The sequence below is a fragment of the Oncorhynchus kisutch genome, linkage group LG9 (assembly GCF_002021735.2).
Source record: "Oncorhynchus kisutch isolate 150728-3 linkage group LG9, Okis_V2, whole genome shotgun sequence".
Classification (NCBI taxonomy): domain Eukaryota; kingdom Metazoa; phylum Chordata; class Actinopteri; order Salmoniformes; family Salmonidae; genus Oncorhynchus; species Oncorhynchus kisutch.
In genome coordinates, this window is record NC_034182.2 from 2,730,684 (window position 1) to 2,741,450 (window position 10,767).

The 10,767-nt window shown below is 42.0% G+C and overlaps 1 pseudogene; it reads left to right on the plus strand.

Moving 5' to 3' along the window:
* Positions 1-322: 322 nt before the first annotated feature.
* On the plus strand, positions 323-5,071 carry LOC109896261 (globoside alpha-1,3-N-acetylgalactosaminyltransferase 1-like; annotated as a pseudogene).
* The last annotated feature ends 5,696 nt before the right edge of the window (positions 5,072-10,767 follow it).

A 10,767-nucleotide genomic window follows, 5' to 3' on the forward strand; every position in this document is an offset into this window, starting at 1 on the left:
TATAGGTGATTGCTGAAATGTAGCCTTCTAAAAAAAGCCCAGGGGGCTCATGACAATGAGAGTCAGGACCACAGATTAAGATCTAATTTGAGATCACATTTTCTGATTACATCACCATTGTAAATATGGAAATAATTACATTTTGTACTTCTTTTCTGTTTGATTTGACATACTAGTTAAGTCACCTAAAATGTTCATTTTTTCTTCAACAGTGAGGTGAAAAATAAGGATGTCAGAATTCTAGATGTTTTGGGGTAAGACCATTTGTGTTACTGACATAATAAACAAACAACTTATTTTTGTATACTTTTTTTGTGAACCCCTAACCCTCCACAACCTCTCCTGATGCTATCATTCAGTATTAACACAGTATTAACTTTAACACCCTCTGAAGGTTGTGTCAGCAGGACCCTGTCAATTTCAGGCGGGAAAACTGTAGTTGTAGGACCCGGGACATGCTGTCCCCACAGGGGTGAGACTCTTCTTTGGTCTACTCTAATATAATAATCTCACCCGATACCACCTCTTTGCAAAACTCACCAACTGCAGCCATTTTGAAAGCAGTACGCTATTTTACAATGTCATTTTTTTGCATGGTCTTTTCAGACTCCTGTATAAGCAGCCCAGTGTGTTAAAGGGGTAAGTTATTATGAATGTATTATTGTTAGTAGTAGACATAGTATCCGTAGGAGAAGGTGCATTTGGAAGTATAGGAAATGTAGTCACTATGAAAGAGTTGCTTATGATGCATTGAATATCTCTGGGCGTTCACAAGCTTTTAACATATCTTTTGTTTTTTCAGGCGCACCAATGTGGTAACTGTTACCCCTTGGTTGGCACCAATTGTCTGGGAAGGCACCTTTAATCCCTTGATTGTTGACAGCATTTACAAGCCTATGCACCTCAGCATTGCCACAACTGTCTTTGCGGTTGGCAAGTAAGTAGTCTCACACACGTCAGCCATCCCTACCAGGATGTCTGGTAGCACTGAGCCTCAAATGTAGAATAACATTCGTAGTCAATCATCAAACATTTCTGTAAAAACAAACAATGATAAAGCCTTGCATTCCTATTTTTTTTCTCGTTGTGTTCCCATTTTGAACCATTTCATGTGTCTGAAGGTAGAACTCTGCATATCCGGCAGGCCCAGAGAGAAAATCAAGTGCACGTATAGGTTTACCGCTGGCCAATCAGATACCTCATATCACTGTGTCTTTATGGTTTCCTCGAGCCTTAGGCTATATAGAGAAGCCTCAAGCACACAGTAAAGTTGATACTGTGAAATTTCAACACCTGTAAAGTCAGGACTAGAGAGAGACTCAAGGGCACATCGACATATTTTCCACCCAGTCTGTTCAGGGATTTGAACATGCAACCTTTCAACTACTTAACCACTAGGCTACCATGAGTAACAACATGAATTGGTGCATGAGGCAGAAATAATGCAGTGCAACTTGAGTCTCGCCATCAGCTGGAAGAATGTCCCCTTTTTGTCAGCAGAGCGAGGGAGAGCGGAGGGATGATGAGTCGGATGAGAGACAGCTTCACTGCTGCTCTCTCCCTCCCCCCCTCAGAATGGCCCCATCAGATGCAGACTATCAATCCAGTAAAATAAACTAAAAAACAAATGATTATGCTCACTCAGCTGTGCCTCAAGTAATATAACAAATGATATATTACCAGTGTGATCATGTACCTACAGTTTTGAAATATAATTTCAAAATGGTCTGAGAAGAACAACATTGGAATGGCAATTCAAGCATAGCCCATATGCAGTGATGATAATGTATTGGTCCTATAGCCTAATGCACAAACCACATTGCTACAGAACTGTTTTTCTATGTTAATGTTGTTTAGGCATAGTCACGGGCAGAAGGGGTGCTGAGAGGGTGCTGCAACACCCCCTGATAAATTGAAAAACATCTTCCTGCGGCCATATTTTTTAAGTCATCTGAGTGGTAGAGCTTGGCCTGATGCTGTCAAAACGGGTACTACGTAATCATATTGGATGATAAATAACCTAGCTATGGCAGCTATTAGTCTACTATAGTGCCTGTCGGCTTGGTTGGTTGCTGTCTCTCGTCTCTCCCTCCCTCCTCCCTGTTCCCTGTGTCACTCACTCACACTCACAGTAGCCTACACATAGAGCATGGCCCCTGCTAGACCATCGCTTCTCTTTACCTTTCTCTACCTCCTGGGTACATAAAAATACATGTCACCTGGACATGTACAAGAGTGACCGGTAAAAATAGGTTTAAACTTAGTTTGCACTTGCTCTGGTTACCTGAGAAGAAATGTTGAAAAAATGTACAACCCACACATTTTGTTCTTAAATGTTTCTCGCAGTTAAGTTCCACACTTTGACTGCCAACCTTTGAGTGCCTTAGTCTCTACTACACCCTTTTCCCAAACTAGTGAGTCTCAGTCTCAGCAGGCCTACCTCAAAGTTGGAAAATATCTTGATTTAGAGTATACAGTCGTGGCCAAAAGAATGACACAAATATTTATTTCCACAAAGTTTGCTGCTTCAGTTTCTTTAGATATTTTTGGCAGATGTTACTATGGAATACTGAAGTATAATTACAAGCATTTCATAAGTGTTAAAGGCTTTTATTGACAATTACATGAAGTTGATGCAAAGAGTCAATATTTGCAGGGTTGACCCTTCTTTTTCAAGACCTCTGCAATCCGCCCTGGCATGCTGTCAATTAACTTCTGGGCCACATCCTGACTGATGGCAGCCCATTCTTGCATAATCAATGCTTTTAAGTTTGTCAGAATGTGTGTGGTTTTGTTTGTCCATCCGCCTCTTGAGGATTGACCACAAATTCTCAATGGGATTAAGGTCTGGGGAGTTTCCTGGCCATGGACCCAAAATATTGATGTTTTGTTCCCCAAGCCACTTAGTTATGACTTTTGCCTTATGGCAAGGTGCTCCATCATGCTGAAAAAGGCATTGTTCGTCACCAAACTGTTCCTGGATGGTTGGGAGAAGTTGCTCTCGGAGGATGTGTTGGTACCATTCTTTATTCATGGCTGGGTTCTTAGGCAAAATTGTGAGTGAGCCCACACCCTTGGCGGAGAAGCAACCCCACACATGAATGGTCTCAGGATGCTTTACTGTTGGCATGACACAGGACTGATGGTAGCGCTCACCTTGTCTTCTCCGGACAAGCTTTTTTCCGGATGGCCCAAACAATCGGAAAGGGGATTCATCAGAGAAAATGACTTTACCCCAGTCCTCAGCAGTCCAATCCCTGTACCTTTTGCAGAATATCAGTCTGTCCCTGATGTTTTTCCTGGAGAGAAGTGGCTTCTTTGCTGCCCTTCTTGACACCAGGCCATCCTCCAAAAGTCTTTGCCTCACTGTGCGTGCAGATGCACTCACACTTGCCTGCTGCCATTCCTGAGCAAGCTCTGTACTGGTGGTGCCCCGATCCCGCAGCTGAATCAACTTTAGGAGACGGTCCTGGCGCTTGCTGGTCTTCCTTGGGCGTCCTGAAGCCTTCTTCACAACAATTGAACAGCTCTCCTTGAAGTTCTTGATGATCCGATAAATGGTTGATTTAGGTGCAATCTTACTGGCAGCTAAATCCTTGCCTGTGAAGCCCTTTTTGTGCAAAGCAATGATGATGGCACGTGTTTCTTTTCAGGTAGCCATGATTGACAGAGGAAGAACAATGATTCCAAGCACCACCCTCCTTTTGAAGCTTCCAGCCTGTTATTCAAACTCAATCAGCATGACAGAGTGATCTCCAGGCTTGTCCTCGTCAACACTCACACCTGTTTTAACGGGAGAATCATTGACATGATGTCAGCTGGTCCTTTTGTGGCAGGGCTGAAATGCAGTGGAAATATTTTGGGGGGATTCAGTTCATTTGCATGGCAAAGAGGGACTCTTCATAACATTCTGGAGTATATGCACATTGACATCATACAAACTGAGGCAGCAGACTATGTGAAAATGAATATTTGTGTCATTCTCAAAACTTTTGGCCACGACTGTACATTCTGTCATAATTACAGAAAATGTAGTTATCCTCTTGCCATATGAGACGGGCAACTGAAACCTACTTGGTTCTCCTTGTATTTTAGGAATGTGCGCTTCCTGCGTGACTTCCTAGAGACTGCCGAGAAGCATTTCATGGTGGATTTCAAAGTGCACTACTACATCTTCACTGACCGGAGGGAAGATGTGCCAGCGGTGGTCCTCGCTCCCGGTAGAAATGTAACCATCATCCCAGTCCCTGGCTCCAACCGCTGGCAGGAGATCTCCTCCAGGAGGATGGAGATGATCCAGACCGCCATCGAGAACCACATAGGCAAGGAGGCGGACTACATCTTTTGCTTGGATGTGGACACAAAGTTCCACGGACGGTGGGGGGGCAGAAACATTGAGCAGGCTGGTGGCCACTATTCACCCAGGTTACTATGAGCAGACCCACGAGCACTACCCTTACGAACGCCGTCCTGCCTCGCGGGCCTACATCCCCGCGGGGGAAGGAGACTACTACTATGGAGGCGCCACCATCGCTGGCTATGTGAGGGACGTGCACAAGCTGACAAAGTACTGCCGCGAGCAGCTGGAGGCCGATGCCGCCAACTCCATCGAGGCGGCATGGCAGGAGGAAAGCCACCTGAACAGATATCTCCTTTACAACAAGCCCACTAAGATTCTGTCTCCGGAATACCTGTGGCAAGACTTCAAGGCCAAGAACAAGGAGGTGCAAATAATCCGCTTCTCTCAGGTCAACAAGAACTATGCAGAGGTTCGGCCCAACGTGAAGAAAAGAAAGTAATGCTGTGGCCACTGTCGCACCAAGATTCAGGATCTAGGCCAGGGAGGAGGATGCTGCTATTTGTATACATTGAAGGTGGCTGTATCAGTAAACAAGCTTATGTTGTTCCGTTTTTCTCTCAATTAGTTTATATCCTTTACCGCTAAAGATGCATTATAGACATGAAGGGCTGTTTCCATGTAGAAATGTTTGTCATAGGAGCAGGAGTGTGGATAGAGGGTGAGTTTGTGCAATGAATATGCAATTAATACTGATAATACATGATATTTGTGTTATTTTGTGTCATTCTTCGTTTTATATATATATATATATATATAATGGCCTAGCCAGTCTCCAGACCTGAACCCAATAGAAAATCTTTGGAGGGAGCTGAAAGTCCGTATTGCCCAGCAACAGCCCTGAAACCTGAATGGTCTACCCGGTCAAGAACTACAGGAAACGTATGATCTCTGTAAATGCAAACAAAGGTTTCTGGACCAAATATAAAATGCTAATGAATTACTTACAAATCCTACAATGTGATTTTCTGGATTTTTGTTTTAGATTCCGTCTCTCACAGTTGACGTGTACCTATGATAAAAATTACAGACCTCTACATGCTTTGTAAGTAGGAAAACCTGCAAAATCGGCAGTGTATCAAATACTTGTTCTCCCCACTGTATATATATATATATATATATATATATATATATATATATATATATATATATATATATATATGTATATATATATATATATATATATGTATATATATATATATATATTATTAAAGGGGGAATATGTGATTGGTGCATACATTTTTTGACTTTTTAATTAATGATATATAGCCATTGCTTCTTGCAGAATAAAACTTACAGTATAAATGCCTCATGACCTTAGTTCAGGGGTCTCCAACCCTGTTCCTGGAGAGCTATCGTCCTGTAGGTTCACTCCAACCCTAATCTAGCACACCTGATTCTAATAATTAGCTGGTTGATAAGCTGAATCAGGTTAGTTACAACTGGGGTTGGAGCGAAAACCTACAGGAGGGTAGCTCTCCGGAAATAGGGTTGGAGAGCCCTACCTTAATTCAACATCTGCACCGCATCAGAATCCAAAATATAAGCTTGTTGTTCTCCATCTTTTGTAAACAATGTAATCGTAAAAACAACAGCACTGTATTGTCTCAAAACATGGTGAAAACTATCATTTTGATCTCATCGATGGTCAATGTATGAGTTTGAGAGCATGTATTGATTTATATTATCCTTTTCCCTCTGTATTACTTGTGACCCGCACAAACACTTGCTGTGGCATCTCCCTTGGGTCCATTCACCATTTGTTTCTTCTCACAGCCGTAACAATGGAGATTGGCAGGAGCTTATGGTTGTTGACACGTTTATCTGTACCAGTATAACTGGTCCATAACTGGTCTTTTCACAGTGTCTCCACCACTGTGAAAAGTAACTAATGGTGACTCAATGTTCATTTCAACCAGCTTATGGTGAGTTGCCATAAGCTCCTGCCAGTCTTCATTGTCTCACATTGAGACAGAACAGGTTGTCTGTCTGGGAGTGGACATATATATGTATGTTCTCTTTTTCTGGGTTATTGGCTGCTCTTAAGACAGGGGTTTATGAAAACATTCACCCTCTTCCAGTTCCATAGAATTGTTGTTAAAAATCTGAATTTACTTACAGTGAATGAAAAGGGTAATTCATTCATTTAAATTAGTGTGACTGCAGTGCTCTATATTGGCACAAAGTGATTGGAAATGAAGGACATGGAGAAATTTACGTCAGACTTGTTTTAATATGAATAGCAAAGGCATCGTTATGACCAACACAGGTGCACGCAGGTACACACAGTTGCATACAGTTGTGGATAACTTACATACGCACAAATATCATACCCCCCCAAAAAGACACTAACCTCCCTTGTTATTGTAATGTTGAGAGGTTAGTATGTCTTGGGGTATGATATTTGTGCATCTGTAACTTTCTCACTTATCATTATTCACGATTCACTCAGGATCATCCGTAAACATGGTGCCATCCCCATTAATGTAGAAGTGTTTAGAAACATTCTATTCTTATTTACAATAAAAGTGATTCCGAAATGACACAATACATTATTTACCATTCATTTCTATTGGGCACAAAACTATCTCAAACACAACCAAAACAAAGGGCAAATGTGTCCAACAGAGTCACAAGCTTGATGTAGTCATTGTGTGCTATGAATATGGGAACACAAATACATAACATTTTAATAATTTAATATACATGTAAGTGAATTTGTCCCAATACTTTTGTCCCAATACTCCCCTAAAATGGGGGGACTATGTAGAAAAAGTGCTGTAATTTGTAAACGATTCACCTGATATGAATGAAAATACCAAATTAAAGCTGACAGTCTGCACTGTATTTTTTTTTATTTCAAATCCAACCTTTTGGAGTATAGAGCCAAAAGAAGAACAAATATTTACTGTCCCAATAATTACGGAAGGGCACTGTGCATAAAGTTTACATAACATATTACATGGCCCCATGTCCATCAGGTCAGTGTTTATAGACCTGGTGTGGTATGGTGCCATCTAGTGGTGTAGCGTGGCCTCCGTTGAATACAGCAACTAATCATTCTCAAATTCAATTGAGGTTAATTCATTGTGTATATATACCAAATCTGGAGTCAATCTGATTTATGGTTCATGAGAAGAAGATTTTTTAAAGTATTTTTAGCATTAGCATATGTGCTAACGTGCATCTATAAGTACAGTGTGGCCATATTTGAAATGAGCAACAACAATTTTTTATTGATACCATAAAAATCGGATGTAATGAGTCTAAATACAAAATCTGGACTGAATCTGTAAGGCCTTACAATCTTATCTTATCTGTCCAACTTGTACTATCTGGCCGCTCGGCCAAACATATCTTATCTGGCCTCCTGGCTAAACTTATCCTATCTGGGCAGCCGGTCAACTTGCCCTATCTGGTCGACTTGACCTTATACTATCTTGGCAGCCGGCCGAACTTATCCAATGTGGCCAACTTGACCTGTCTGTCCAGCCGGCCGAACTTGTCCTATCTTTCCGGCCAGACGGACTACTCCTATCTGTCCTTCCGGCGAACTTGTCCTATCTGGCCATCCAGGCTGAATTTGTCCTATCTGACTGGCCATCCAAACTTATCCTATCTGGCCAAACTTGTCTTAACTGACCAATTTGTCCTGTCTGTCCGGCCGTCCGAACTTGTCCTATCTGACTGACTTGTCCTATCGAACTTATGCTATCTGGCCCGTCCGAACTTATCCTATCTGGGCAGCCGAACAAATGTATCCCATCGTTCCGTCCGGGTCGGACTTGTCCTATCTGGCTGATGGGCCAACTAATTAAAACATTTTCCTTAAAGTACACTACTGGTCAAAAGTTTTAGAACACCTACTCATTCAAGGGATTGTCTTTATTTTTACTATTTTCGACATTATAGAGTAATAGTGAAGACATCAAAACTATGAAATAACACATATGGAATCATGTAGCTAGCAAAAAGTGTTAAACAAATATTTGAGATTCTTCAAATAGCCACCCTTTGCCTTGATGACAGCTTTGTACACTTGGCATTCTCTCAACCACCGGTAGTGTATATATTTGTTTATTTATTCAAATGTTAACGTCCCAACTACAACAACAAAATACAAAATGTAATTTTGTCCTTGAAACGTTTAATTTAAATATTGTAGAATTCCATTAATTCCTATGGAGGAAAGCAGAAGCTTCAAAGCCTCATTGGCCAATACATAGCGGCAGCAATCCAGGGTTAATATTCACTGAGTGTACAAAACATTATGAACACCTGCTCTTTCACCTGAACACCTGCTCTTTCACCTGAATCCAGGTGAAAGCTATGATCCGTTATTGATGTTAAAGATGCACTATGCAGAAATCGCTTCACCATTTCCAAGTTGCAAAAATGATAATAGTTTGCCTAATTTCAGTTTATGTGTCACGTTCTGACCTTAGTTCTTTCGTTATGTCTTTGTTTTAGTATGGTCAGGGCACGAGTTGGGTATGTTAGTTTTTCTATGATTTACTATTTCGGTGTGTGGCCTGGTATGGTTCTCAATCAGAGCCAGCTGTCAATCGTTGTCCCTGATTGAGAACCATATTTAGGTAGCCTGTTTCTATTGTGTTTTGTGGGTGATTATTTTCTGTTGCGTGTCTGCACCAGCCAAAACTGGTTTTCGGGCATTTCTCTTTGGTATTTTTGTTATTTCCATGTTAATTGTACTTTTTTTTTTTACGTACGTGAAAACCTATACAGCCTATCTTGTGACAACAAGGACAGGAACAATCACCCACAAACACACAGTGAAACCCGGGCTACCTAAATATGGTTCCCAATCAGAGACAACGATAATCACCTGACTCTGATTGAGAACCGCCTCAGGCAGCCATAGACTTTCCTAGACAACCCTACTCAGCCACAATCCCAATACCTACTAAAACCCCAATACAAAAACACACCACAAAATAAACCCATGTCACACCCTGGCCTGACCAAATAAATAAAGAAAACACAAAATACTAAGACCAAGGCGTGACACCTGAATGAACTTCATTGGACTATGTAAACTGGAAACCACATATCCTGAGGCTGCATTCATTGTAGCTGGGGATTTTAACAAGGCTAATCTGAAAACAAGTCTCCCTGAACTTTATCAGCATATCAAATGCACTACCAGGGCGGAAAACATCCTGGACCATTGTTACTCTAACTTCCGCGACGCATACAAAGCCCTGCCCCGCCCTCCTTTCGGAAAATCTGACTATGACTCCATTTTGTTGCTCCCAGCCTATAGACAGAAACTAAAACAGGAAACGCCCATGTGCAGGTCTGTTCAACGCTGGTCCGACCAATCTGATTCCACGCTTCAAGATCAAATCAAATCAAATGTATTTATATAGCCCTTCGTACATCAGCTGACATCTCAAAGTGCTGTACAGAAACCCAGCCTAAAACCCCAAACAGCAAGCAATGCAGGTGTAGAAGCACAGTGGCTAGGAAAAACCCCCTAGAAAGGCCAAAACCAGGCTATGAGGGGTGGCCAGTCCTCTTCTGGATGTGCCGGGTGGAGATTATAACAGAACATGGCCAAGATGTTCAAATGTTCATAAATGACCAGCATGGTCAAATAATAATAATCACAGTAGTTGTCGAGGGTGCATCAAGTCAGCACCTCAGGAGTAAATGCCAGTTGGCTTTTCATAGCAGATCATTAAGAGTATCTCTACCACTCCTGCTGTCTCTAGAGAGTTGAAAACAGCAGGTCTGGGACAGGTAGCACGTCCGGTGAACAGATCAGGATTCCATAGCCGCAGGCAGAACAGTTGAAACTGGAGCAGCAGCACGGCCAGGTGGACTGGGGACATCAAGTCCACCTGGCCAGGTAGTCCTGAGGCATGGTCCTAAGATTGCTTCGATCACATGGACTGGGATATGTTCCGCATAGCGTTGAACAACAACATTGATGAATACGCTGATTCGGTGAGCGAGTTTATTAGCAAGTGCATCGGTGATGTTGTACCCACAGCAACTCAAATCCTTCCCCAACCTGAAACTGTGCATTGATGGCAGCATTCGTGCAAAACTGAACCACTGCTTTTAATCAGGGAAAGATGACCGGTAAACATGACCGATCAAACAAGCTAAGCGTCAGTACAGAGACAAAGTAGAGTCGCAATTCAATGGTTCAGACACGAGAGGTATGTGGCAGCGTCTACAGTCAATCACAGACTACAAAAAGAAAACCAGCCCCGTCGCAGACCACGATGTTCTGCTCCCAGACAAACTAAACAACTTCTTTGCTCGCTTTGAGGTCAATACAGTGCCAACGACAAGGCCCGCTACCAAAACCTGTGGGCTCTCCTTCACCGCAGCCAAATACTTATTTTCCACCATAATTTGCAAATAAATTCATTAAAAAT